The following is a 25,890-nucleotide window of genomic DNA, read 5'->3' as shown; positions in this document are numbered from 1 at the left end:
TTTGTTTGTTTGGTTCTTGCGGTACGCGGGCCTCTCACTGTTGTGGCCTCTCCCATTGCGGAGCACAGGCTCCAGACGCGCAGGCTCAGCGGCCATGGCTCACAGGCCCAGCCGCTCAGCGGCATGTGGGATCCTCCCGGACTGGGGCACGAACCCGTGTCCCTCCCCTGCATCGGCAGGCGGACTCTCAACCACTGCGCCACCAGGGAAGCCCAGAAGCTTTTAATTTTAATGAAGTCCAGCTTATCAGTGATTTCTCCCATGAATCATACCTTTGGTATTATATCTAAAAAGCCCTTGCCATACCCAAGGTCATATAGCTTTTCCCCTATTTTACCTTCTAGAAGTTTTATAGTTTTAAGTTTGTGAGCCATTTTGAGTTAAATTTTGTGAAGGGTGTGGAGTTTGTGTCCAGATTCATTTTTTTGTATGTGGATGTCCAGTTATTCCAGCACCATTTGTTGAAAAGACTTTGCTCCATTGTATTGCCTTTGCTCCTTTGTGAAAGATCAGTTGACTGTATTTATATGGGTCTATTTCTGGGCTTTCTGTTATGTTCCATTGATCTGTTTGTCTATTCTGTGCCAATACCACACTGTCTTGATTACTTTAGCTTTATAGTAAATCTTGAAGTCTGGTAGAAGAAATGTGTTCTTCTTCTTCCGTGTTATGTTGGCTATTCTGGGTCTTTTGCCTCTCCATAGAAACTTCAGAAGCAGTTTGTCAGTATCCACAAAATAACTTGTTGGGGGTTTGATTGAGATTATATTGAATCTGTTGATCAATTTGGGAAGAACTGACATCTTGACAGTATTGAGTCTTCCCATCCTTGAATGTGGACCATCTCTCATTTTGTTAGTTCTTTGATTTCTTTCTTCTGCGTTTTGTAGCTTTCCTCACATAGATCTTGTATCTATTTTGCTTTTTATACCTAAGTATTTCATTTTGAGGGATGCTAATGCAAATGATATCCTATTTTTAATTTCATATTCCACTTGTTCATTGCTGGCATATAGAAAATTGATTGACTTTTGTATATTAACCTTGTATCTTAGAACCTTGCTATAATTCCTTGTTACAGGAGTTTTTGGTCAGTTCTTTCAGATTTTCCACATTGACGGTCATGTCATCTGTGAATAAAGACAGTTTTATTTCTTCCTTCCCAAGCTGTATACCTTTTATTTCCTTTTCTTGTCTTATTGCATTAGCTAGGACTTCTCGTACAATGTTGAAAAGGAGTGGAGAGAGGGGATATCGTTGCCTTGTTCTTGATCTCAGTGAGAAAGCTTTTTGTTTCCACCAGTAAGTATATTAGTTGTAGAGTTTTTATAGATATCTTTATCAAGGTGAGGAAGTTCCCCTCTATTCCTAGTTTACTGAGAGTTTTTATCAAGAATGTGTGTTAGATTTTGTCAAATACATATTCTGCATCTGTTGATATGACCATGTGATTTTGCTTTTTAGCCTATTAATGTGATGGATTACATTAGTTGATTTCCTAGTGATGAACCAGCCTTGCATACCTGGGATAAATCCCACTTGGTTGTGATGTGTAATTCTTTTTATATGTTCTTAGATTCAACTTGATAGTATTTTGTTGAGGATTTTTTCATCTACGCTCATGAGAGATATTGTTCTGTAGGTTTCTTATAATGTCTTTGTCTGGTTTTGGTATTAGAGCAATGTTGGCTTCATAGAGTGAGTTAGGAAGTATTCCCTCTGCTTCCATCCTCTGACAGAGATTGTAGAGAATTGGTACCTGTCTGGGCTTGGTGCTTTCTGTTTTGGAAAGTTATTAATTATTGATTCAATTTCTTTAATAGATATAGGCCTACTCAGAATCAATTTCACTTTTGGAAAAGCCTAGGAGAATAAGTTAGCCACCATAAGTTAGGGAGCTGTGAGTCTCTGGTTTTAGCTGAGTTGTTAATGATCCTGATAGGTGCCTTTCTCCACCCCAGTCTTGGGCAGGTTAGAACTGTATTCACCTCCCACTTGGTGTGCTTGGTTAAGTTATAGGTGTTTCTTCATCTGAGCGATGGGGGTAATAATGGTGCTTCTCTTATAGGGGAAGTGAAATCGAGATGTATACCGTAAAGCGTAGGGCATGGTACCCAAGCTCTCCTTTGGTGCTGGCTATTTCACTGCAGCCGTCTGCCTTGGAGCCCATCTTCAACTTCCTTCATCTGACTCAGTGGCTGATTCTCACAGTATCGGTTCTCTTGATTCCCTGTCCTCAGCCAGATGCTTCCCAGTGGAATTTCACCCTCAGATCTGTATGCTTTCTGGCATACATATGTCTTCTTGATGTGCAGCAGGCTTTGCTCCCTGTGAATAGGATGAAAGCAGCATAACGCAGTGACTGACCGACTGTCTGGATTCCAGTTCCAGCTCTGCCATCAACTACTTATGTTATTCATCTTCTTTTGGTTTGCACATGATTCGTGTGAAGTAATTAAAATTATGTCGTAAAATTCCCCTGTAAAGGAAGCCAGCTCTTGGAACTAGTGATGCAAATGCAAAGGTTTAAGAAAGCAGTAGTTCTTAGCAGGAAAGAGACAATTAGGTAAAGAAAAAAGGTCGGATTCCTGGTGGTGCCCTGCCTCAGTAATCTGTGAAGCTCCCATGAGCTCTTCGTTGAAATGAGAAACAGTGATTCATGAAGCTGATAGAGAGTAAGTGCTCCAAAATGGTTTAGATGTGTTCACTGGGCAGTGAGAGCAAAAGTCCAATGAAAGTTGAGCAGACAGCTACGTATTGTCTGAAGCTGAGCACGAGAACAGGGTTACAAAGTTGCTCCTTACCCAGGTAAATGAAAAAGAATGTAAGGCAGAAACGTTTGCATCAGGTTACCCTTGAGCATCCCTCAAATGGCTCATAAAGGCTACATGTAGACACAGCGTCTTTGGATGGTACCACCATTTTTCTTCTGCCATTGGCGGATTGTTGTGTTTTGTTTTTTGCACCAGGTGAAGTAGATAGTTTGTACTTAGGATGGCATTGTACCAGAAATCACGTACTTTATACACCAGAATTCCACTATGTGAAAAGCACGTAGGGGCTGAGAGTGGCTGAAGGAGAAGCAGATGTGTGTGTCTCATCCTCCAGAACCATCCCCCATCTCGTAGAACACATGTAGTTGAAAGCAAGTGAGGTAACTCTGCTCCACTGTAATGCAGGAGGGGAGTGGCATCTGAGAATGCAGGAAGTGTTATGGACACGTCTGTCTCAGGCATTTTGACGTTTCACAAGGACTCTGGATGTTGACGGTCTTCAGTAATCAAAAGAAAATATGCGCCTGTTGTACACATCCTGGAGTCTAGTGTTAATATTTGACATGGAAGCTAGAGGTCTTGGTGGTGAGGCTGACAGGCTAGGAATCTCCTGTTGTGTTAATCAAAGAATGATTGTCGACTTTGAGCTCTTTAGCAAAAATTCAATAGCTTTATTAAAAATAATTTAGTTTTACAAAATAATTTATAACCTTTTTTTCCACTTCTACAGTTCCTATTAGAGCCAGATGTATTCTCTAAGATTTGAATGAGTGTGTATATGTTCTCATGTACACATTAAAATATGAGTATATGCATGCAAAAGATTTGCAGAGTCCATGATTTGTTTGTTTGGGGGTGTTTTTGGAAGTTGTGAGGTTTAAGCAGATCTTGTTTGCGTTAGATAAGCTTGAACTTCTGGACACTCCGCCTTTTACCTCGCTGCCTTCTAGATGGAGAAATTCTACCCAAGCTATGTGGCATTGTGGGAAGCTTCTGGCCCTAAAAGACAGGCAGACCTGGGTTCAAATCCTGTTCTCAGTAGCTCTGTGTCCTTGGAAATTACTTTGCCACCTCTCTGATTCTCGGTTTTCCTCATCTGGGAATGAGAATGAACTACCTACTGTGTTGGCCTTTGAGAGGATAGAGGGAATGTGTGACGAGTGCCTGGCTCCTAAAACCCCCACAAGAAGCGCTTCTGCTGCCCCTGGTTCCCCAGAGCAGGTAATTCGCCCCTCTCTCCCTTTGTTGGCCTCTCTCATACTTCTTGTTTTGGCTTCAGTCTGGTTTTCTGACATGGACAGCAGGGAAAGCTCCACAGCTTCAGTGCAGGGACCTGTAAAGTCTAATTGTTGATATTTGGATATGGGTTTGTTAGCTCTGGTCATGGTTTTCATCTCCTGTTGTCTGTGCTGCTCCCGACCAAATACCTTGTTTATTCTTGGTCCCATTTTAGCTCTTACTGAAAGTGATAAAGGTCAACCTGTGAGGATGCAAGTAACCATGTTTTGGAGGAGTGTGGAAAGCAGTTCCCAGGGAAGCAAACTGGTGCTAAAGATGTTGCGGGTGAGAGTAGGGAAACCACCCAGCATCTGTGTGTTGTCTTGAGGTGACGTTTGCTTCTGCCCGGCTGTACAGGATGCCTTGGAACGGCCACCCGAGCCCAACGAGACTCTCAGTCAGGAAGAAGTGGTGTCACAGTCCAGGCCAGGGACTTGATAGTAACTTGATGTTAAGTTTTACTGCATATTTTTCTTAAGTTTGTGGTGTTTTAATAAGCAATTGAGGAATAACAGGTCCTTTTAAGGCAGGAAAAATATGACTGTAGCTTGTTACCTGCCAATCATGTGACTGACTCGCACTGTTGCTTGTAGATTTCTTCATGATACACAGAAAGGAAAAAGTAGAGATGTGTTGAGTCCCATGTGTTTTCCCTGAAACGAGAAAGGAACGTCCTAGCAGACTGCTTAAGAGAATCACATTTTTGATTTGCATTTGGACACCTTTTCATTATTTTTGTGGTTCATGTTCCACATTTCTTCCTTTCATACTGGCAAGTCTTAGTTTGTGTGCCCTTTAGCCTTTAAAAACAGCCCTTTTTTATGCATTAGCGCTCTTCCGAGCTCCTTCTCCCCCAGCTCTTCTGGACTTGCTGGCAGCTAAGCTGGCAAGAGATAGTTCAAGGCTTCCTTCTTAAGAGGACACTGTGGGTGGACGGGAATTGGGACTTTTTTTGGTGGTGAACTTTAATTTTCCAAATGGCTTCAGAGGCACTCTGGGTTACTTCCATCTTTCCTTCACTCAGTGATTTCATGAGGTTCCATAAACATTTGTTTTAAGGGGTTTACTGAGCATCAGCTGCGTGTTGGGCTCTGCTCTAGAGATGAGGTAGATGTAAAGGTAAATACATGCTCTGGCCTTAAGCTTTGGGGGCCTCCCAGTTTAGTGAGAGAGGCAATGACTTTTAAGACACTGTGGTGTCTACAAAGTGCTGTGACCACACAGAGAAGAGCAAGCATCTCTTTGGGGAGCTGGCAACGTTCCAAGCGCAGGTGACATTGGAGGGTGCTATTCAAGCATGAGTTAGGGGTTACATGGCAGACAGGGATTGGGTTGGGTGGGAAGACTGCCCCGTAGGGGAAGAAGAACCCTGCATGAAGTCTGGACTGGCCCGCAGTGGCTCAGTCTCACACAGCATTATAGGACAGGTTGCATTTGAGGACCAAGGATGGAAATACAGTGGGGCCGGGGAGGATTTGGTTCTTCTGGCAGTGTTGTCTTATTCTTTTGACTGTTTTTAAAATAGAGGGATGAAATACATAGATTTGGGTTGGGATAGTAAGTATTTATTTTGTACAGGCCATCTTGGAGTAGAGGAGACTGGTTGGGACTCTCCTGTAATGATTCAAAGGATGTATAGTAGCTGAAACCTTGGCAGTGACAGAGAAGGAGGATGGAGGGAGGTGGAGGTCCATTTGAGAAAATTTTAGGAAAAGGAGTCTATAGGTTGTGGTGACCCATTTGTACATGAGAATTAGAGAAGGAAGAAAAGTGCAAAATGGGCCAGGGCTTGTGAACCCGTTTCGTATCACGGCACATATAGGAAATATTTGTCCAGCAATGGGGTAAATGGACTGTCCCTTGTAGCACTGCCCCAGACTGCCCTGCAGTCCACAGAGCTGGGGGATCTGCATCCCAGCACATCCTGTAACAAATTCTTTGCACAGCAGTTGGGAAGCTTGCTAAGGTCTCTAGCTTGGGTTTCCAGATAGATCTGGATTCAAAAACTTTTTGCTGCACTAGTGGCTTTATTCACATTTTCCCCCTATTGTTATGGGGTCTCCAAGGGGAGTCATTATTTTCGTGTTTTAGGTAAGGCTCTGACAGGTGGAATTTCAACCCCGGTGCTGGGATTGCAAGTCATGCTGTCTCTGTACAGCCACAGGCATAGGTGCTGGTGTAATTAATTACAATGTGGAACACAGAAACAGGTTGGCCAGGTGGGGTGGCGACTTTGAATATGTCTAAGCTTGGTATTCTGCAGAGATCCTTGCTTGTGAAGAGCACCAGGGAATTGGAGATGCAGAGCCTGAGCTCAGATCACTGGCCTCCAGGGAGGAGGAAGGATCTCAAGACATTGGCATCTGTGGCAGATGCTGGGAAGTTCAAGTATGATGAGGAATGACAAGCATCTGTCAGCTTTTGGAAATAGGAAAACAGCAGAATCAACAAACTCTGTCAAGGGTAGATAGTAAATATTTTAGGCTTTGAGGGCCATATGGTCTGTGTTGTAACCACTCACCTTTCACTGTAGTGCAGCTCAGCCATAGACAGTTCATTCATGAATGGTCATGGCCATGTTCCAGTAACATTTTATTTATAAAAACATGCAGTGGGTCAGACTTGGCCCCTAGACCATAGTGTGCCAACCTGACTTTTGCCTTAGAGGAAAGGAAGGGGAGAATGGAAACTTAGTATTTTTTCAGTGCTTACCATGTACTAGACCCTTTGTAAACATTTTTAACCCTGAGATGTAGGCACCAATCCCATTTACAGTTGCTGGAAAAACCCAAGCGTTTAGATAATTTGCCTGAAGGTTATACAGCTACTTAGGGACTGGCTGGGATTTGGACTTCAGTCTGCCTGAGTCCAAAGCCCGGGCCATCTCCACGTCACTTAGTTGCCACCCAGAACAGCAGCCTTAGGTCAGATCCCTCTCAAAAGGTACACATGGCACAGAACCCATCAAGCTCTGCATTCCCACTGCTGTCCTTCACGTAACATTCAGTGAAGCACTGTTTTTCTGCTTCACCTCTGTATTAGTTTGCTAGGGCTGCCATGACAAAGTACCACAAGATGGGTAGCTTAAACAACAGAAATTAATTTTGTCATAGGTCTGGAGGCTGGAAGTCCAAGATCAAAGTACTGGCACGTTTGGTTTCTCCTGCAGCCTCTATCCTTGGCTTCCAGATGGCCACCTTCTCCCTATGTCCTCACGTGGTCTTTCCTCTGTGTCTGTGCATCCCTGGTGTCCCTTTGTCCACATTTCCTCTTGTAAGGACAGCACTCAGATTGGATTAGGGCCCACCTCAATGGCCTCATTTTAACTCAGTCACCTCTTAAAGACCTAGTCTGCAAATATAGTCACATGCTGAGGTACTAGGACGTAGGACTTCAGCGTATGAAATTTGGGGGCACGTCCTTCAGCCTGTAACAACCTTCCTCCTCTATGGTGGATGTCAAGGGATTGTTGGGAACACAGCCTAAGTTCCTTAATACAGAAGCTGAAGGAATTCTCCTGTATGTGAAGGTTTCTCTTAGTTACCATTTGAGCCTTAGATAAAAAGTTTATTTTGGAATAGTTGAAAGATAGTTTGGAGTTCCCATATATTCCCACATAGCCACTTGCTTTTATCATTAACATAGTATATTAGTATGATACATTGTCACAACTAATGATCTCATACTGATACATTATTATTAACCGAAGTCTGTACTTCCTGTTTCTTTAGTTGATACCTAATATCCAGGATCTTAGTCAAGGATACCCTATGACATTTATTTGTCATGTTTCCTTGGGCTCCAGTTGGCTCTGACAGTTTCCCAGACTTTCCTTGGTTTTGATGACCTTGGCACTTCTGAAGCTACTGTTCCCATGGTTTGTGGGATGCCCCTCTTTGAGGGGTTTGTCTGATGCTTCTCATGATTAGACTTTAGTTTTGAGGAGGCGGACCACAGAGGTAAGGTGCCCTTCTCATCACATCATGTTGACACTTCAACATGACTTACCACGGTTTTCGTTCACTTTGTTCACCCGGCCCAGGTAGAGGTTGCCAGGTTTCTCCAGGGTGAAGTTACTCTTTTTCTTACATCCCTTTCCATCCTCTACTCTCTGGAGGGAAGTTGCTATGCACAGCCCCCCATGCAGGGTGGGGACTTGGGCTCCCCACCTTGTTAGTGGAGTATGTACATAAATTATTTGGAATTTTTCTGCCTTGAGCGATTCATGTCTTCTTCCTCACTTACCTGTTTATATCAGTATAGATTCACAGGCAGGGGACATGTCAGTGTTGCGCTGTGAGACATCTCACTCAGGCACTCGGCCCTTCTGCCCAACACATTGCATTGCTGGCTGTCAGGCTGATCAGCCTTCCCCTGGCAAATATGTCAGAATTCTGTTAAGTCCAACCTAAAAAGAGGGCAGAGTTGCTGCCTGAGCAGTTTTAATTTATCCATATAGACTGTTAACCATATGTATATTGCCTAAAACCTTAAAAAAAAAACCCCAAAATTTTCTGGACGTCACGCTAACGGGTTGCAAGCGTTATTGTCTTGGTGGTGAAGAAATACACTTCTGGATTTTGTCTGGAATTAGTGTTGAAGCAGCGCCACCGTGTGGTAAATGCAGAAGGATTGCCGTGTTCTAGAGACCCATGTCTTTTTCCTGACCCTCGTGGATGTCTAGTAGCTAAAGTACTTGAAGAAAAAAATGTTTTGAGTTCTTAAAAGGAGGCTGATTTCTGACTTTGCCTTTATACATGATTGGGTTTACATAAACAGTGAACGCTTTAAAGTTAAAATTCCCAGTAGTTATTATTATTTTTGGCACATGAACTTAACTTTAAAATTTTTTTTTACTTTATTTATTTATTTATGGCTGCTTTGGGTCTTAGTTGCGTCACGAGAGATCTTCGTTGCGGCCCACTGGCTTCTCTCTAGTTGTGGCCTGTGGGTTTTCCCTCTCTAGTTGTGGCGCGTGGGCTCCAGAGCACGTGGGCTCTATAGTTTGCAGCATGCGGGCTCTCTCATTGAAGTGCACGGGCTCAGTAGTTGTGGCACACGGACTTAGTTGCCCCAGGGCGTGTGGGATCTTTGTTCCGCCAGCAGGAATCGAACCCGCGTCCCCTGCATTGGAAGGCAGGTTCTTTACCGCTGGACCACCAGGGAAGTCCCCATTAACTTGTAATGCGTATCTTAAGGTAAGCTTTTTTTCTGATTATTCAAAATTGTTTAATAGCTGAGGTATAAAAGTGCAACAGGTTGAAACTCTGAACTTCTGGAGCTTTTATCTTGGGGTGTACGCAGGTGGGGGACTTACTTTGTTTCATTCTTCTTTGGCCAGATGTTTTAAGAAGTTTAAGGCTGTGTGGAAGTTGGCCAGGGAGCCTGCAAGTGCCCACCATGATGTGTGGGAACGGGGGGGGGGGGCGGGTGGGGATTAGCAGCCCTCTGCCTCCTGCAATGCTTACATCCATAGGAGGAGTCTTCAGAACGGGAGAGGTGGGGAAGTTGGTGGGATGGTTTAATATGGCCTGTGGTTGACCTGGGTGGGGGTTAGGGAGTGCTAAGCTGGAGACTCCTGTGACAGCCTGTTAGAGTTGGTTCTAAAGAAAATCAAGAAGCAGTCACTCTTTTTGTTGTGATAAATCAGTGTGTCATCAGGAATTCCGAATTTTTTAAAAAAATTTTATTTTCCTGATTTTTGGCAGATTTTTTGTGACAGCCTGTTAGAGTTTGTTCTAAAGAAAATCAAGAAGCAGTCACTCCTTTTGTTGTGATAAATCAGTGTGTCATCAGGAATTCCAAATTTTTTAAAAAATTTTTATTTTCCTGATTTTTGGCAGATTTTTTGTGACAGCCTGTTAGAGTTGGTTCTAAAGAAAATCAAGAAGCAGTCACTCTTTTTGTTGTGATAAATCAGTGTGTCATCAGGAATTCCAAATTTTTAAAAAAATTTTTATTTATCTTCCTGATTTTTGGCAGAGTTGTGTCTCCGTTACTGTGCGTGGGCTTTCTCTAGTTGCAGCGAGCGGGGGCTACTCTTTGTTGCGGTGCACGGGCTTCTCATTGCCATGGCCTCTCTTGCTGTGGAGCATGGGCTCTAAGCGTGCAGGCTTCATTAGTTGTGGCTCGCGGGCTCTAGAGCACAGGCTCAGCAGTTGTGGTGCACGGGCTCAGTTGCTCCGCGGCATGTGGAATCTTCCCCGGCCAGGGCTCAAACCCGGTCCCTTGCATTGGCAGGTGGATTCTTAACCACTGCGCCACCAGGGAAGCCCAGGAATTCCAAATTTAATGTTAATCTTGATCAACTTTTGAGAGTGAGGTAAAATTGTTGCTTTTGAGGAGAGGAATGGCTATTCACTGGAAGGACCATGAGAGAACTTTCTTAAAAAAAATTGTAATATTTTAAAACTTGATCTAGATTGCTTTACATAGATATATACATATGTAAACATTTATCGAGCTGGACACTTATGATCTGTGTGTTTTAATAAAGTGTATTAACATCCATTATTTAGCTTAAAAAAATCGTTTTTGCTTTGATGGATAAGAAAAGTTCATAAAGAACTTGAACTGTAACTCAGTTAATGTGGCAGCCCTTCCCTCTGCTGTGTCCTAAACCCAAGACACTAGTAGAAAGCTGAACATTGGAGCTGAGAGGGCTGTGACTGTCTCAGTCATTACAGGGGGTGGCAGCTGTGTCGGGAGGAGATGAGCTCTGCCTGTGGCTCGTCATCTGGCTCCTTGTCAGTGATGTCATGGGTTACCTATGTCATCTGTGAGTGCAATTTGTCCTGTTCAACCTCGAAAGAGATAACAGCTAAGCCCCCCAAATATCACTTAGCTGCTGCCCTCTTAGGTTCCCGATGTTTTCAAGAGGTGTTTCAGATAATGGAAACCACGTGCGTTCAAGTGTGAGCTCCTCACCACAGAGGTCAGAGAAGGACGTTTGCCTCAAGCTCACACACACGGCCTGTCATGGCTCTCTGGGACTATTAGAGGCCACTCGTGTGGGGCCCGACACACCAGCCTCTGACTGTGCATAGCAAGATTGCAGGCTGCTCCTGACCTGAGAGCATCTCAGAGCAGAGTGCCTCCTCTGTACAGATGCCAGGAACGTGGAGGAGTTCATTGGGGTTGCTGACAAGTACACAGCGATGACAGTGAGGACTGCAGTAGCACGTGGAAGGTTCTAGAATGTGGCTGGGGGGCCAGAAATGAATGATGGCTAGCTTTGTTGGCCAGCTGGGGGCTGTAGGTGACTTGTGGTGGACTTGGAGTTAAGGGATTTTTTTTTCTCCTTTCTCCCTCCCTCCTTCTTTCCTTCCGTCTTGAATTCCTTCCAGTGAGCATTTTGAAAGTGAGAGACTGACTTTAACAATGGTCTCTCCAATGTATAAAACGAGGCTTTCGATGTCTGAGAGCAGCATTTTGTGTACAGATGATGATATAAGTTTCAAATTACTATTCATTGTATCATAGTTAATTTTAAACGTGGCTTTCCATGGCCTTTAAATTCAACTTACAAATCTTATGTTTATAGTCTAATTGAAAACCATACATTTAAAACAGCTCATATAACTCAATATCAAAAAAACAATCAACCCAAGAAAATGGGCAGAAGACCTGAATAGATATTTTTCCAAAGAAGACACACCGATGGCCAACAGGCACATGAAAAGATGCTCAACGTCGCTAATTATTAGAGAAATGCCAGTCAAAACTACAATGAGGTATCATCTCACACCTGTCGGAATGGCTGTTGTCAAAAAGTCTACAAATAATAAATGCTGGAGAGGGTGTGGAGAAAAGGGAACCCTCGTAAACTGTTGGTGGGAATGTAAATTGGCGCAGCCACTATGGAGAACAGTACGAAGGTTCCTTAAAAAACTTAGAACCATGTGATCCGGCAGTTCCACTCCTGGGCATATATATCTGGAAAAAGCAAAAACTCCAATTTGAAAAGATGCATGCACCCTAACGTTCATAGCAGAACTATTTACAATAGCCAAGACATGGAAACAACCCAGGTGTCCATTAAGAGACGATTGGCTTAAGAAGATGTGAGATACATAGATAAGCAACAGGGATTTACTGTATAGCACAGGGAACTATATTCAATATCTTGTAATAACCTGTAATGGAATATAATCTGCAAAAAACCTGAATTACTGTGCTGTACACCTGAAACTAGCACAATATTATAAATTGAAGTATAAATACTTCAATTTAAAAGTAATAAAAATAAGAAATATATTGAAGTAAATTTTACTTAAAGCTGAAAATTACCCATTTCAAATAGGAATCATAAAGGTAATCAGTTAGATACTCTGATATGCCACATTTTAAAAACGTTAAAAAATTCTTTACTACACGTACTCCCTGATTATGCCCAGTGGTGCAAACGTAATCTTAACCGTAACACAGTTGTTTTGATCCTTTGGGTGTGACTTCTTTTTTCTTCAGCTCTTCATTTAATTCTCAACCTTGCTCAGATTGCAGGACAACCAATATGATTGATCAGCGGAGGCGAGGTGAGGTTGGGGCCAGGAACTCGTGATCTCAGTATGCCGCAGTATTAGGATTAAGTTTGGCTTCAAGGAAAAAAAGTCAAATACGTAATCGCTTAAACAAGATAAAAATGTGTTTCTCTCTCTCTAGTTAATGGTCCAGAGGTACGTGGCTCGGAGCCTTGGTGAGTTCAAGGTGTCGTCAGGGAACCTAGCTTGGTGCTCATCCTTGGCGTTAGTTTCCTGGGGCTACCACAAACTTGGTGGCTTAAAACAACAGAAATTTATTCTCTCGCACTTCCGGAGGCCGAAAGTCAGAAATCAAGGTATCAGCAGGATTGCATCCCCTGTGGAGGCTAGGGAGAATCGGTTCCTTGCCTCTTCTAGCTTCTGATGGCTCTAAGTATTCCTTGGTTTGTGGCTTCATCATTCCATTCTCTGTGTCACATGGCCTTCTCTGTGTGTGATGGTCTGATCCCCCTCTGCCTTTCTTTTTTTTTTTGCGGTACATGGGCCTCTCACTGTTGTGGCCTCTCCCGTTGCGGAGCACAGGCTCCGGACGCGCAGGCTCAGCGGCCATGGCTCACGGGCCCAGCCGCTCCGCGGCATGTGGGATCTTCCCGGACCGGGGCACGAACCCGTGTCCCCTGCATCGGCAGGCGGATTCTCAACCACTGCACCGCCAGGGAAGCCCTGCCTTTCTTTCATAAGGAGACTTGTGATGATTATTGTGATGGCATTTGGGGCCTACCTGGATAATCCAGAATGATGCTTTCATCTCAAAAATCCTTAACCACAGCCACATGGACCACTTTTCCAAATGAAGTCATGTGTACAGATTCTAGGGATTGGGTCCTGGACATTCCTTTGGGAGCTGTTATCAGCCTACATTCCCTCTCACCACAAGGTCACCTCACTGTCCGGTAGGAGTGTTGAGTAGCACCTGGTATGTCAGCATTTCTGCCAGAAAGGGGCCTCTCCCAGCTGGGTTGGCTCCCTTTAGACAGTCCTTCTTGAAATCCCACCCAACACTCACTTTCCTCTCAGTGGTTGCCAAGAAGGCTAGAAAATGCAGCCTTTTATTCATTTAATATGCTGTGCTGCTAAAGTATGATTTTTCAAAAAAGCAAAAGTATGACATGTAAATATAAAACGGTCCTGTGTCCACAGTTTTATTTAGCTCATTCGTTAAGGCAGGAACAAGCAAGACATTAAGACCCGTTTAAATGAGAATTTGGATTACAGGGATCTATAGTCTCTGCCAGACAAAATTCATATGCATTGCTATCAGTTTTTTTGCAATTCGCAGAGCTGTAAAGTAGTTCAGTTGATAGGAAGTCAGTCCACAAGAGTCCACACCTATGGACTGAGAGAGCCTGGAGAGTCTGCTTTACATAAACAACCCCCAGCACCCCACTGAAGGGGTATCCTGTGATCTCTCATTTCTTTCCAGGTATTGGGTACTTTGAAAACCGTGACCAGGTAAAAACCAGGGCTGTCTTATCAAGGTGCAAGGAGATGACAGATGCTGGGGCTGGCCTCTGGTTGGTTCTGCGTCTCGGTGGGTCAGAGATGTTTACCCGGGATAGAAGTTGCGTGCAGTGAGAGTCACTCCCCAGCACAGAAAGACACCCTCAGTCGGGCCCACTCTTCTTTAATTTTTTTCACTTATTTTTTGATTTACATAGAATAGAATTATTTTTGCTCTATGAGCTTTGGCAAATACGTGGAGTTGTGTAAGCACCACCACAATCAAGCCCAGAACAGTTCCCTCTCCTGCCCCTTCGTAGTCAACCCCTACTCCCGGGCAACCACTGGCACGTTCTCCAAGACTGTAGTTTGCCTTTTCCAGAATGTCATCTAAATAGAAGCATACGTTATACAGCCTTTTGAATGTGGCTTCTTTCACTAAGCATAATACATTTGAAATTCATCCACGTCGTAGTGGGTGTCAGTACCTCTTTTTTTTTCCCCCCCAATATATTTTTCTTACTGAAGTATAGTTGATTTACAACGTTGTGTCTTACCGCTTTACTTTTTATTGCTGAGTAGTGTTAATTTATTGCATGGACATACTGTCGTTTATCCATTCACTAGTTGAAGGACATTTGAATAGCTTTCAGGGTTTTTTGGTGATTATGAGTCAATGTGTATGCATGTATTGCTATAAATACGTTCATACAGGTTTTTGAGTAAATTTATATTTTCATTTCTCTTGAGTCAATGTGTAGTTGTGGAATTGCTTGGTGATATGTTAAATGTCTTAATGTAATTTTATATGAAAATGCCAACTGTTTGCCAAAGTGGTTGTACCATTTGCATTCCCACCAGCAGTGTAGGAGAGTTCCTATTGATCTGCATCCTCACGAGCAGTTTTTTTTTTTTAATTTATTTATTTATTGCGGTACACGGGCCTCTCACTGCTGTGGCCTCTCCCGTTGTGGAGCACAGGCTCCGGACGCGCAGGCTCAGCGGCCATGGCTCACGGGCCCAGCCGCTCCACGGCATGTGGGATCTTCCCGGACCGGGACACGAACCCGTGTCCCCTGCATCGGCAGGCGGACTCTCAGCCACTGCGCCACCAGAGAAGCCCATCACGAGCAGTTTTTAATCATCAAAAAAAATTTTTTTTAATTTTAGCCATTCTACTAGGTGTGTAGTGGTAGCTCATTGTCCTAACTGGATCTTAATGGTCTCAGTGCAAGCTAGTCAGGTTGTAACTAACATCCAAGGATAATCTTTTAACCTAATCTAATTAAGCTCATAAAGTCTCCTCCTATCCAGGGTAACCATTAGAGATATTTCTCTGTATAAACTGTTGGATCCTGCACCTCTCTCACCTTTCCTTGCCCTTGATCTTGGCACCCTGAGCATAGGTAGAAGGGTTAACTTTACACAGATACGACAGGATGAGTGCCATTGCAAGTGTGTGTGAGGAAGGAGCTGAGGAGACTTTCAGGTGTTTCCTTCTGTTGCCATTATCTCTGTGACATAGGACCCGGGGGTTCCTGCAGAGGGGGGAGGGTGGGGTGTGTGTGTGCACCAGAGCTTTGTTTGAAGAGGATGGGCAAGTCTGGACCTGGGCCCTGAGGAGGATGGATTGCTGCGGCGTGAGACACGACTGCTCTTCTCCTGCCCTCTCCAGGGTGGTTTAGGAGCGTCATGGAGCACCAGCCAACAGGTGGGACCTCTGGATAGACTGGAACTCATGCTCTTTCCTCCCACCCCATCCCTTCCCCCACAGATCTCCTGCCCTTGGCAAAAAGAACGAATGAGGGTTAGAACAGGATTCCGCAGTAGCCACTGTACTGAATGAATATTTGAAAAAATAACCCCGAATCATAAAAGTTATTAGTTTATAGCAAATACGTATAATTTATTCAAAAAGCAGAAAGGAACTTTTTCTTGTCAAAATTAACCTTTGTGTACCTACTGAGTACGTGGCACTTTGTGGAAGCCAACAGAAGAGGCGTGGCTTTCTTCCTTCAGCTGCTTCATCCTCAGGCCCAGTTCAGGTCCCGCCTCTTCCCTCTGCTGTTTTCCCCAGTCACTTAACACTGTCCGCTGGGCAGCTCTTTCTAATCTTCTTATTTTATTGGAAGCTGCCTCAGGGCATGGACAAGGTCCTGTATTGCTAACCCCTGTGGTGGATTTCAAGCATGAGTATCAGAATCATCCGGGTGCTCTGGGGTGGGGCTGAGAATTTGCATTTCTAACAAGATCCCAGGTGATGCTGTTGCTGCCGGTCCAGCCCAGGGATCGCACTTTGAACCCTCAGGGAAAGAAAGTTCTCCAGGGCCCTGCCTCCCTGTTTCTGGGGTCTTTACTACATCACGCAGCACAGGGCTCATCTCCTGCTAAATATCAGGAGAACTCCTTCCCCCTTATGGGCTCCTTCCCTAGTTCCTTAGAGAAACTGAAATGATTCCAGGAAGGACTCCGATCTTTCTTCCAGAGACATCTTAGAACCAAAGTTTGTGGTTATTCATTTATTTGTGATGGTTTGGTTAGTGATTCTTACTTGCAAAACAAAACCAACTTCAGGTATTAGATTCTTTATGGTAAATTATAACTACTACCAGTAGTTATAAGACGTGAGGGCTAGAGTTTTCCTCCCTGTAAACTCAGGTATGAATGAAAACAAGGGTCAGATGGCATTCTGCCCGTATAGAGGTTTATTAGCAGGCTGGCACAGTGCAGTCATATCACCTGTTTCATATGCCTGGTAAACTTCCAGCTCTGTCCTTTTAGAAGGGTCGCTGCCCTCATGGCACGTCACACTCAGTGTTTACCTGTAGCAAGTATGGCAGCATTTCGTGGACGACATGTTAGTTTTCTACTGTTGCCCTAAGAAATTACTACAAAGATATCAGCTTAAAACAAATTGATTATATTAGAGTTTTGTGGGTTGGAAGTCCTGGCACAGTGGGTTCTCTGCTCTGGGTTTCACGAGGCCCAGCTTATGATGTTGCTGGGACTGCATTCCTTTCTGGGGCTCAGGGGATGAAATATTCCCCAACTCATTCGGGCTGGGTGAGTTCAGTGCCACATGGCTGTAGGACTGAGGTCCTCATTTCCTTGCTGGCTCTTGGCTAGGTGTCGTTCTCAACTTCTAGAGGCTGGCTGCATTCCTTTGCATGTGGCCCCCTTCCTCCCGTCTTCAAAACTAGCAACATGCCAAGTCCAGAAGGGCTGAATCCTTCTCAGGCTTTGGGTCCCACTGCCTTCTGTCTCATTTCACCTCATACTCTTAACTCAGATTGCACTGACTTGCTACCCTTCTCTCCTTACACAAGGCCCCAGGCCCTTGGAAAAAGGTTTCTGGAAGTTCTGGAATCCCCCCAGGGGACACATTACATGTATTCATGAGATGAAGACTGACTTCAGTCTTCCTCTTCTGCTTTTAGGGGTTCGTGTGATTACATGGGGCCCACTCAGTAATCCAAAATGATCTCTCTAGTTGAAGGTCAGCTGGTTAGTAACCTTAATTCTTTTTTTAAAAAATTTATTTTATTTATTTTTATTTTTGGCTGTGTTGGGTCTTCGTTGCTGCGCACAGGCTTTCTCTAGTTGCAGTGAGCGGGGGCTACTCTTCGTTGCGGTGCGCAGGCTCATTGTGGTGGCTTCTCTTGTTGTGGAGCACGGGCTCTAGGTGTGTGGGCTTCAGTAGTTGCGGCACTTTGGGCTCAGTAGTTGTGACTCGGAAGCCCTGGAGCGCAGGCTCAGTAGTTGTGGCGCACAGGTTTAGTTGCTCCGTGGCATGTGGGATCTCCCGGACCAGGGCTCGAACCCATGTCCCCTGCATTGACAGGCGGATTCTTAACCACTGCGCCATGAGGGAAGCCCAGTAACCTTAATTCTTAATCCCACCTGCAGATCCCCTTCACAGTAGTGCCTGGATTGTGTTTGATTCAATAATCAGGGCCTGGGAATCTTGGAGTGACATCTTTGGAGTTCTCCCTACCACAGACAGAACTTCAGTTATCCTGACATTTTTGAATCAGAGGCCAAATAATTCCCTGGAATCAGTAGCTGGACCTCCAGCCACTTACTTATCAAGCCTAGGGCACATCTGTGAGGGCTGGCTAGATTTTCATCTGCCTGGGTCATACATGGGCCAGGGTGCTTCTGTGATATTTCTAGTCTATCCTCTTTCCTCAAATACCATGAATTCACCGCTGAAAAGAGATTTCCAGCAACCATAATACTAAATAACAAGTCAGTAATTTAACCTGTGTGAAATTCTATTTCTAACCTCCAGGGTGCTAATTAGGGTGACTGTGGTGCTGGTTGCTGATAAGGATGGCTAGCTGACCAACTTGGACTTGTGGTGGCCTTAGCTGTTGTGTGTGGCCTTCTGATTAAAGGCTAGTTAACTATTTCAGGAGCCTGTATTCCAGATTAAGACAAGTAATTGCCCTCAGGCAGGAGATTAAAGGCAACGGACAGACACACATTTCTATCGCACTGTTTATGTTGAAGTGTTTCGAAATAAAATTCAGACGATGTGATAAAGACTCTTGTCCCCTCAACTGAGAGCTTCAGGGAAGTGCCGTCACATCTTGTTGTCACCCTGTGCCTGGCACGCAGTGGATGTGCAACAGATACTTGTTGAGTAAATAAATAAGGAATGCACTTCCGTGCTGTAATACATGAAAACTTAGATAAAGTATAGGAACAGCATGGCAGACAGAGTGCATTGGGAGAAAGTGGAAACATTGCTCAGGGTACTTTGAACTGAGAATTTATTGTATTCATGGTGCTATAAACATGCACACTGCAAGCTGAGACTTGCAAATCTTTGCCAACATTTATTTTAACGATGCTTTATTGAAAGGGGGATGGCTCCGTTTTGATAGACTATTTTCCTACTAGATTTAAGTGCCTTAATGGCAGTGCACGTTTACATCGCACGGTGCCTGTGCATCGCATGAGTAAATAAAGGCTGTCCACCCTTCTCAGTGCACTCTTACAAAAAATAAGGTATTCAAAATAAGAAAAAGGAGGCTTAATGAGAGTAATGTCAGGTAACTTTCGTATTTCGTTACCCATTTTTTCCCTCTTGCCTTCTGCTTTTTTTCTTCCCTAGAATTAACAGTCTGAATTTCCCCAGACCTCACCTGTCTTTGGGTAATGAGGTTACAGGAGTAATAACTCAGATTACACTGACTTGTTGCCCACCTCTCTTCACACAAGGTCCCAGGCCCTTGTAAACGTGTTTCTGGAAGTTTTGGGAAGCTCCCCAGGGGCACGTCATGTGTTCACGACCAGGGATGCTGTGGCCGCTGGGGCAGCTGGTGCTTCTCTCCCGGAGCCCTGCCCCGCATCAGCTCCCGGTACCCAGGTGTCATTCCCTGGAGCTGAGTCCGTTCAAGTAGCATTCCGGAGTTTTATTTACAGCCTCTCTGCTGCTTCTTGAAGGAGAAATCCAAGTGATGGATGACACAGTGCTTGAAATTGCCCTCCCCTTGGGCCGAGGCTTTCTGACTGAGTCAGTTCATCATTTGGCTTCTTCTTCCTCAAAGTGAATCTTCCCAACAGGCTCTCACCCTCCATAGATAGGCTTGTGGGCAGTCCTGGCAGTTCACCTGCCCAGCCTCACCATGGTGTGGGACAAAGTGGTCAGAGGCAAGGCCAGGTTCCCTCCATCCCATGAACTTAGGCTAAGTCTTCCCCTTTCTCAGTTCCAAAGTGCATGTCTCTCCCTCCCCCCACAATGCTTGCTTTTGGGTGTAGGGGAGAGAGAAGGGCCAGACTTTGGAAGCTCTGTGCAGGTATTGTGCTCTTTAAAAATCCAAGACTGTGATCTGATAGTTTACCACAGTTTACCATTTCTTACTGACTATTTAATGACGTTTGCCCTAGTGGTAAAGGTACCCCCGCCCCCCCCAAAAGAATCCTCTTCCTCATCCTTTTTATTTTTCTCATCTTGTTGTGAACATTTCCCAGTGTGAGATGAAAACTCAGACCAGATACAATCAACAGGAACCTTTACTGTGAAAGTTCAAGATGGTTTAAAAAAAAAAAAAAAAATCTCTAAAATGATTGATAACACAGGAGGGTCACTTTTCATAGTCTTCAGATGTCGTGAAAAATGTAACATCTGCTTTAAATGCAGAAAGTAGCCTCAGGTGTTCTGTGTCCCAAATTTTGCTTTCACATATATATATATATATATATATATATGTGTATATATATAATTATTTTTAACTGAAACACTCAGAAATGAAAAGTAACCCCTGCCCTTCTCTCTCTCTCACTGCCTAGAGATAAAGCCCAGTTTGGTTTATTTCTGCCATTCCTTTTTAAAAAAATATTCCTTATATGGTCGTTTCTAAGCAGCAAAATAGTCAGCTGTGTGATTAAAATGTCAAAAGGAGTAGGAAAGCTGGCCACTGGGAAAAGTGTATTTGGAGATTTACATAAAGGCAGGAAAGGCACAGGGAGGAGGCTGAGCTCCAGGCTGTAGACCGATTGGATTGATGGAGATTGCCCCTCCCCCACCTCCAGCTGACACAAGCCCTTCTGTACAGTGCAAGGAGCTTGCAGGAGCTCTTCTGTGCCGGCTGCCTACTGGGTACCTCTGTAACCTCTTTGGGGGCACACTGTATGTTTCTCTTCATCTAGAGAGCCCTTTATCTTTAAATTTGAGAGCCCCCTTCCCCTGTGTCACAGAGTAGAGAATGGTGGGCAGAGGAGGTGGGGAATCGGGATGAAGAAAGGGATCCAGAGTATGAACTGGGTGTAATTTATGGTCAAGAACAATCCCCGTTTATCTTAAACCTTGTAAACTGGGCAAGTTGGTGCCCCATCCACGGCCCTAGACCCTGCTCAGACCCTGCCAGAAGGGTGGCCTTCCTTAGAGGTCCCGCCTGTGGTGACCTGTGCTTTGCCTACTTGATACGTTTGCTACCAAAGTATGGCCCATGGTCCTGACTATACCTGGTAAGTGCATCAAAATCTGCATCTTGACAAGACCCCCATGGCATCCTTATGCCCAGTTAAGCTTGAAAAGTGCTTTATACTAGTGTCTTGGGTCCCCAGGAGTGACTGGGTGGCAAGGCCGGTGGGACAAGGAAGCACATTGGCTACTGGATGAGCCCGTTTTCAAGCTAATACCTGACAGTCTTGTTTTTAAGAGCCTCTTGCCTTAAACAGTTAGGAGCCCGCATATCATGCTTTCTGGGTAATTATTATTGTAGTATTGGATTCTGGTTAATTTGGGGGGATTAACCTGAGGGCGCTTGGTTTACATAAAGAAGGGAAGTTATTTTAGGTAGTTTATGCTTGGGAATGTTGAGCATTTCATTGTAAACAAAAAGCTGTGTGTAGAAAAGTGCTGGGCAGTAGTTTCCCCTGAGTAAGGGGGGTGTTAGGGGGATGGATTTTTCAGTTTTGATCTCTGTTGATAAAGAATTTGGCCACTTCATTTAAAAGGAGTTTTTCATTTCAGTGGCATAGAACTCAGTGTCCTTGTGGTTTAATAGACGGCATTTTAGTGTAAGATCAGTGATTACAATGGGTCTTAAGTGGTGTGGCCTCGGTTGTCTGTCCTGCGGTCAGTCTGGTCAGCTGATCACCTCACTAGACCCTGAAGGCCCTTGTTATAGTGCCCCCTATGTAGTAGAAACGGTAGCTCTTCTCTTTCTGGAGGGTGTACCTCCTATAACCCTGATTCCTCAGGGTTTCTCTTTTAACCTGTTATTGTTGTTTTCTTTTAGGGTAGGGTCTTTCCTTGAGTGTCTGATAATTTTAGTTTGTAAGTAAATACAAGGTACTACAAAGCTGATTGAAAGGTAGGGTTGGTGTGTATGTGTTTGTGTGTGTGTGTGTGTGTGTGTGTGTAGGGCAGGCTTTATGGTAGCATGAATGGTCAGGGATCCACCATTTCTTTGAGGGCTTGTCCCCAACTGTTTCTCGTCCCAGGGAGGAATCCTCTAATCTATTCCTGCTTGGTGTGCAAGCTTGCTGTCAGCATTTTCACAGCTGGGGCAGGGAGTGTGGAGAGATGCATCTGGGGCCACATGGAGAATTTTCCTTAAGCCCAGTGTTTCAGTGTAGCACTCAAGAGTTTAGCTGTTGAATCTCCACGGTGTTGGAATTCAGCCTTTCCAGGGGAAAAGCTCTGCTTCCAGGATGAAGGAGGGAATGCTTCCTGGTTTGGGAAGGGGTTCTATGGGTCTTACTCTCCCTTCAATAGATTTCCAACCCATGGTCCTGCGTTCAGCCCTGCCGCGCCCCTGCCTTCAGAGGTGTCTGCTGTCTGGGAGGCTGAGCCCTTCCTCCCCCGACCCCCAGCCCTAACCTCTTCTGCTGTGTTTCATCCATGCTCCTCGGCAGTCTGTTTCCACTTTCAGAAGTTTGGTTTCTTGCCTGTGGCTGTCTTCTTTTCCCACTGGTCTCTCTTAAATCCCTTTACTGCAGCTTTAATGGTGTTTTGAAAGGGAGTGAGGGCAAATGAGTGTTCATCTGCTGTGTTTAATGGAAAGCGCCCAGAGTCTCTAACGAGCGATTGAGGGGGAAAGAAGAAAACCTCTGTAGTTATAAATTTATCTGGTTTTATAGCATTTGAGGTTCAGCAGTTTGTGAAAAGCAATTTAAATAAAAGGATCATGTTGGAGAGCAGTGGTTTATATTCACTTCATAATATTTCAACTCTTAGTAAAAGGGGAGATCAGAGACAAGTGAGTATGAATAAAAGATTTGCTGAATGTATAGCCAAGACCTGTGGATTTGGTGTTGGAAGGTTCCACTGCCCTGGCCTTTTCTAGGATTGCCTATTTAATCTAGATTTCCTAGTTGGATAAGTGCTGAATGGTGATTCAGTACATGGGCTTCAAACCTGCACAGACCACGAAACCATTTGAATTCCTGCTTTGCCATGTGTGGGCCATGAGCACATTGTTCCACTGATTTGAGCCTCAGCTTCCTGACCTAAAAATGGGGGAAATAATGCTTCTCTCCCAAAGTTATTAGGATCGAATGAATTAATATATGTAAGTGCTTAGCCTTGTGTGGTCACTGAATACAGTTGTATTTACTTTGTTACATTCTAGGTCTCCTTTTGTGTCCAGCCTCACAGGTCGCTATGCCAGGCACTGTGCCAAGTGTGGGAACCTGAGAGACCTGCCCTCTGCTTTCAGGATTTTCCCCTTAGAGCTGAACTCTCCCTCATTCATCGTTTAGCTCTGGGATGTACTGAGGTCCGAACTGGAGAGGGAGGGAGACCGTATTTGAACCTAGGTCTGCCCAGGTCTAGAGGCTCTGCTCTTTTTTTTTTTTTAATTAATTTTTATTGGAGTATAGACAACATTGTATAGTTACAATGTTGTGTTAGTTTCTGCTGTATGTGCAGCAAAGTGAATCAGTTATACATACACATATAACCACTCTTTCTTAGATTCTTTTCCCATATGGGTCATTACAGAGTGCTGAGTAGAGTTCCCTGTGCTATACTGTAGGTTCTTATCAGTTGTCTGTTTTATGTATGGTAGTGTGTGTATGTCAATCCCAATCTCCCAATTTATCCCTCGCCCCCTTACCTCTTGCTAACCATAAGTTTGTTTTCTACATCTGTGACTCTATTTCTGTTTTGTAAGTAAGTTCATTTGTACCATTTTTTAGATTCCACATATAAGCGATATCGTGATATTTGTCTTTTTCTGTCTGACTTACTTCCCTCAGTATGACAATCTCTAGGTCCATCCATGTGGACCATGTAATGCATGGCATCCATGTAATGCAAATGGCATTAGTTTGTTCTTTTTTATGGCTGAGTAATATTCCATTGTGTGTATGTACCACATCTTCTTTATCCATTCTAGAGGCTCTGCTCTTAACACCGTCACCTTAGTGTTGAGTATTTCTTACAGTGAGGGGTTGACCTCTGAGTAGAACACAGTTACAGACAAACAGATGGGCATAGATGCTTTCTGAAGGCTCTGGGTGACGTTGAGGTTCACATTCTAACCATTCCTAACAACAGCTGTACATCCATGTGAAATAGCCCATTTTGAAGAGAGTGCTTATTGTTAGAGAACATCTTTGAAGGATGTGTGGCGTAGGTAGATTGGCTGGAAGTAGATCTATTTAGATTGGTTATTACTGTACCCTGAGGAGTTAAGGTGAACAGAATCTTACAGGTACTTCATGAGTGGTGCATGGTTGCCGGTTGGGGCAATGTGAATCATTGGACGATAATAAAAGAAGGCTTTAGCTCCCTTGAGTTCTTTAAATGGAGGAGAGCAGATGATGCGAAAAAGGTGCCCTTGATCTCTTTTACCATAGGGAGTAGGTTGGGAACCAAGAGTGTGGAACGGTTCTCGTATTTGTCCATTTCTGCCTGCCCTGTTCAAGCTCTTCTTCCAAGTTGCTGTCTCCTTCACAGCAAATATCTTTGTTTCCCCTCGCCCTCCAGTCTTTCCCTTCATGCATATTTATATATGGATAAGTGTGTACTTTTGATGAAATCTGAATTGTATTTTGTGTACTGTTGTATAGCTTACATTTTCCACTTAATTTTCTTTCTCTCCACCCCCCCCAAACCATTCCACTTTAACCTTTAAAAACATTCCCTTTCTGACAGGGTTAAATTAATTATGAAGACAGCCATATGGTTAAATACTACATTAACCATTTTAGAACCATGATTTCTGAAGTCTGAAATAATACCCCTATCTGTCAAGCTCTATAAGCTTCTTTGATAATGCAGCCTATTTTCAGATGTGGTACATTATAACTGGCTGGGAATTATTAGAGTGTTTTTATAGTGTAGATGCTTTTGCAGTAAACCTTTAGGTGGCAGCACTTTCACCGTAAACCACATTCTGAATAGAATTTCTCAGATGCATAACATGTTTGACACAGAAGTATAATCAGAAGCCACCTGACTTACCCCTTCAGTGTGCAGTGGTGGAGCTGAGGACCTGGGAGGGGCAGGGCTGTGGCTCAGGGTTGAGCAGGAGGGAGATCTGTGAACCACTGTCTGGCACTCTTCCTCCACCCTTTCTCTTACTGATGTGAAATGTTGCCTGTCTCTGTGGCATTGTTAAAATCACACTTTAAGTATAAGACAACCAAGGAAAATAAGAGTCAAGTGGATGATTCTGGACCAAAATGTAATGGGCTGTTTGAAAGGACCAGACAGAATAGGCAATCTTTTTTTTTTTTTCTCTAAGCAGCTTTATTTAGATATGATTCACATACCATACAGTTCACTCATTTGAAGTGTACACTACAGCAGTTTTTAGTATATTCACAGGTTTTTGCAACCATCACCACAACCTAATTTTAGACCATTTTTATCACCGCAGACCCCTTAGCCATCATCACCCCACAAGCCCGCACATCCTCCAGTCCCTGGCGACCATTCATACTTGTTTCCATAAATTTGCCTGTTCTGGACATTCCATATGAATGGAGTCATATAACATGTGGTCTTTGGGGACTGGCTCCTTTTACTTAATTTTTTACTTTTTTTTTTTTTTTTTTGGCTGCAACGCATGGCACGTGGGATCTCAGTTCCCTCCTGACCAGGGATCGAACCTGCGTCCTCTGCATTGGAAGCACGGAGTCTTAGCTACTGGACTGCCGGGAAGTCCCTGGCTTCTTTTACTTACAAAATATTTTCAGGCTTTGTCCATGTTGTAGCATGAATAAGTACTTCTTTTTATTGCCCAGTAATGTTACATTGTATGAATATATCACATTTTGTTGTCAGTTGATGGACGTTTGGCTGTTATGAATAATGCTGCTACGAGCATTCATGTACAGGTTTTTGTCTGAACATACATTTACACAGAAGTGGATTTGTTGGGCCGTATGATAAC

At 44.0% G+C, this 25,890-nt stretch overlaps 1 protein-coding gene across 1 annotated transcript in view; it reads left to right on the top strand.

Annotated features, from left to right (window-relative positions):
• The window catches only part of TANC1 (tetratricopeptide repeat, ankyrin repeat and coiled-coil containing 1), a 229,711-nt gene that overhangs the window by 114,214 nt on the left and 89,607 nt on the right, over positions 1-25,890 (top strand). The gene's annotated exons all lie outside the window — the stretch shown is intronic.

The sequence above is a fragment of the Grampus griseus genome, assembly GCF_964374135.1.
Source record: "Grampus griseus genome assembly, chromosome: 7".
Taxonomy (NCBI): domain Eukaryota; kingdom Metazoa; phylum Chordata; class Mammalia; order Artiodactyla; family Delphinidae; genus Grampus; species Grampus griseus.
The sequence above is the reverse complement of the archived record's forward strand: the minus strand, read 5'-3'. Positions and strand labels throughout refer to the sequence as shown.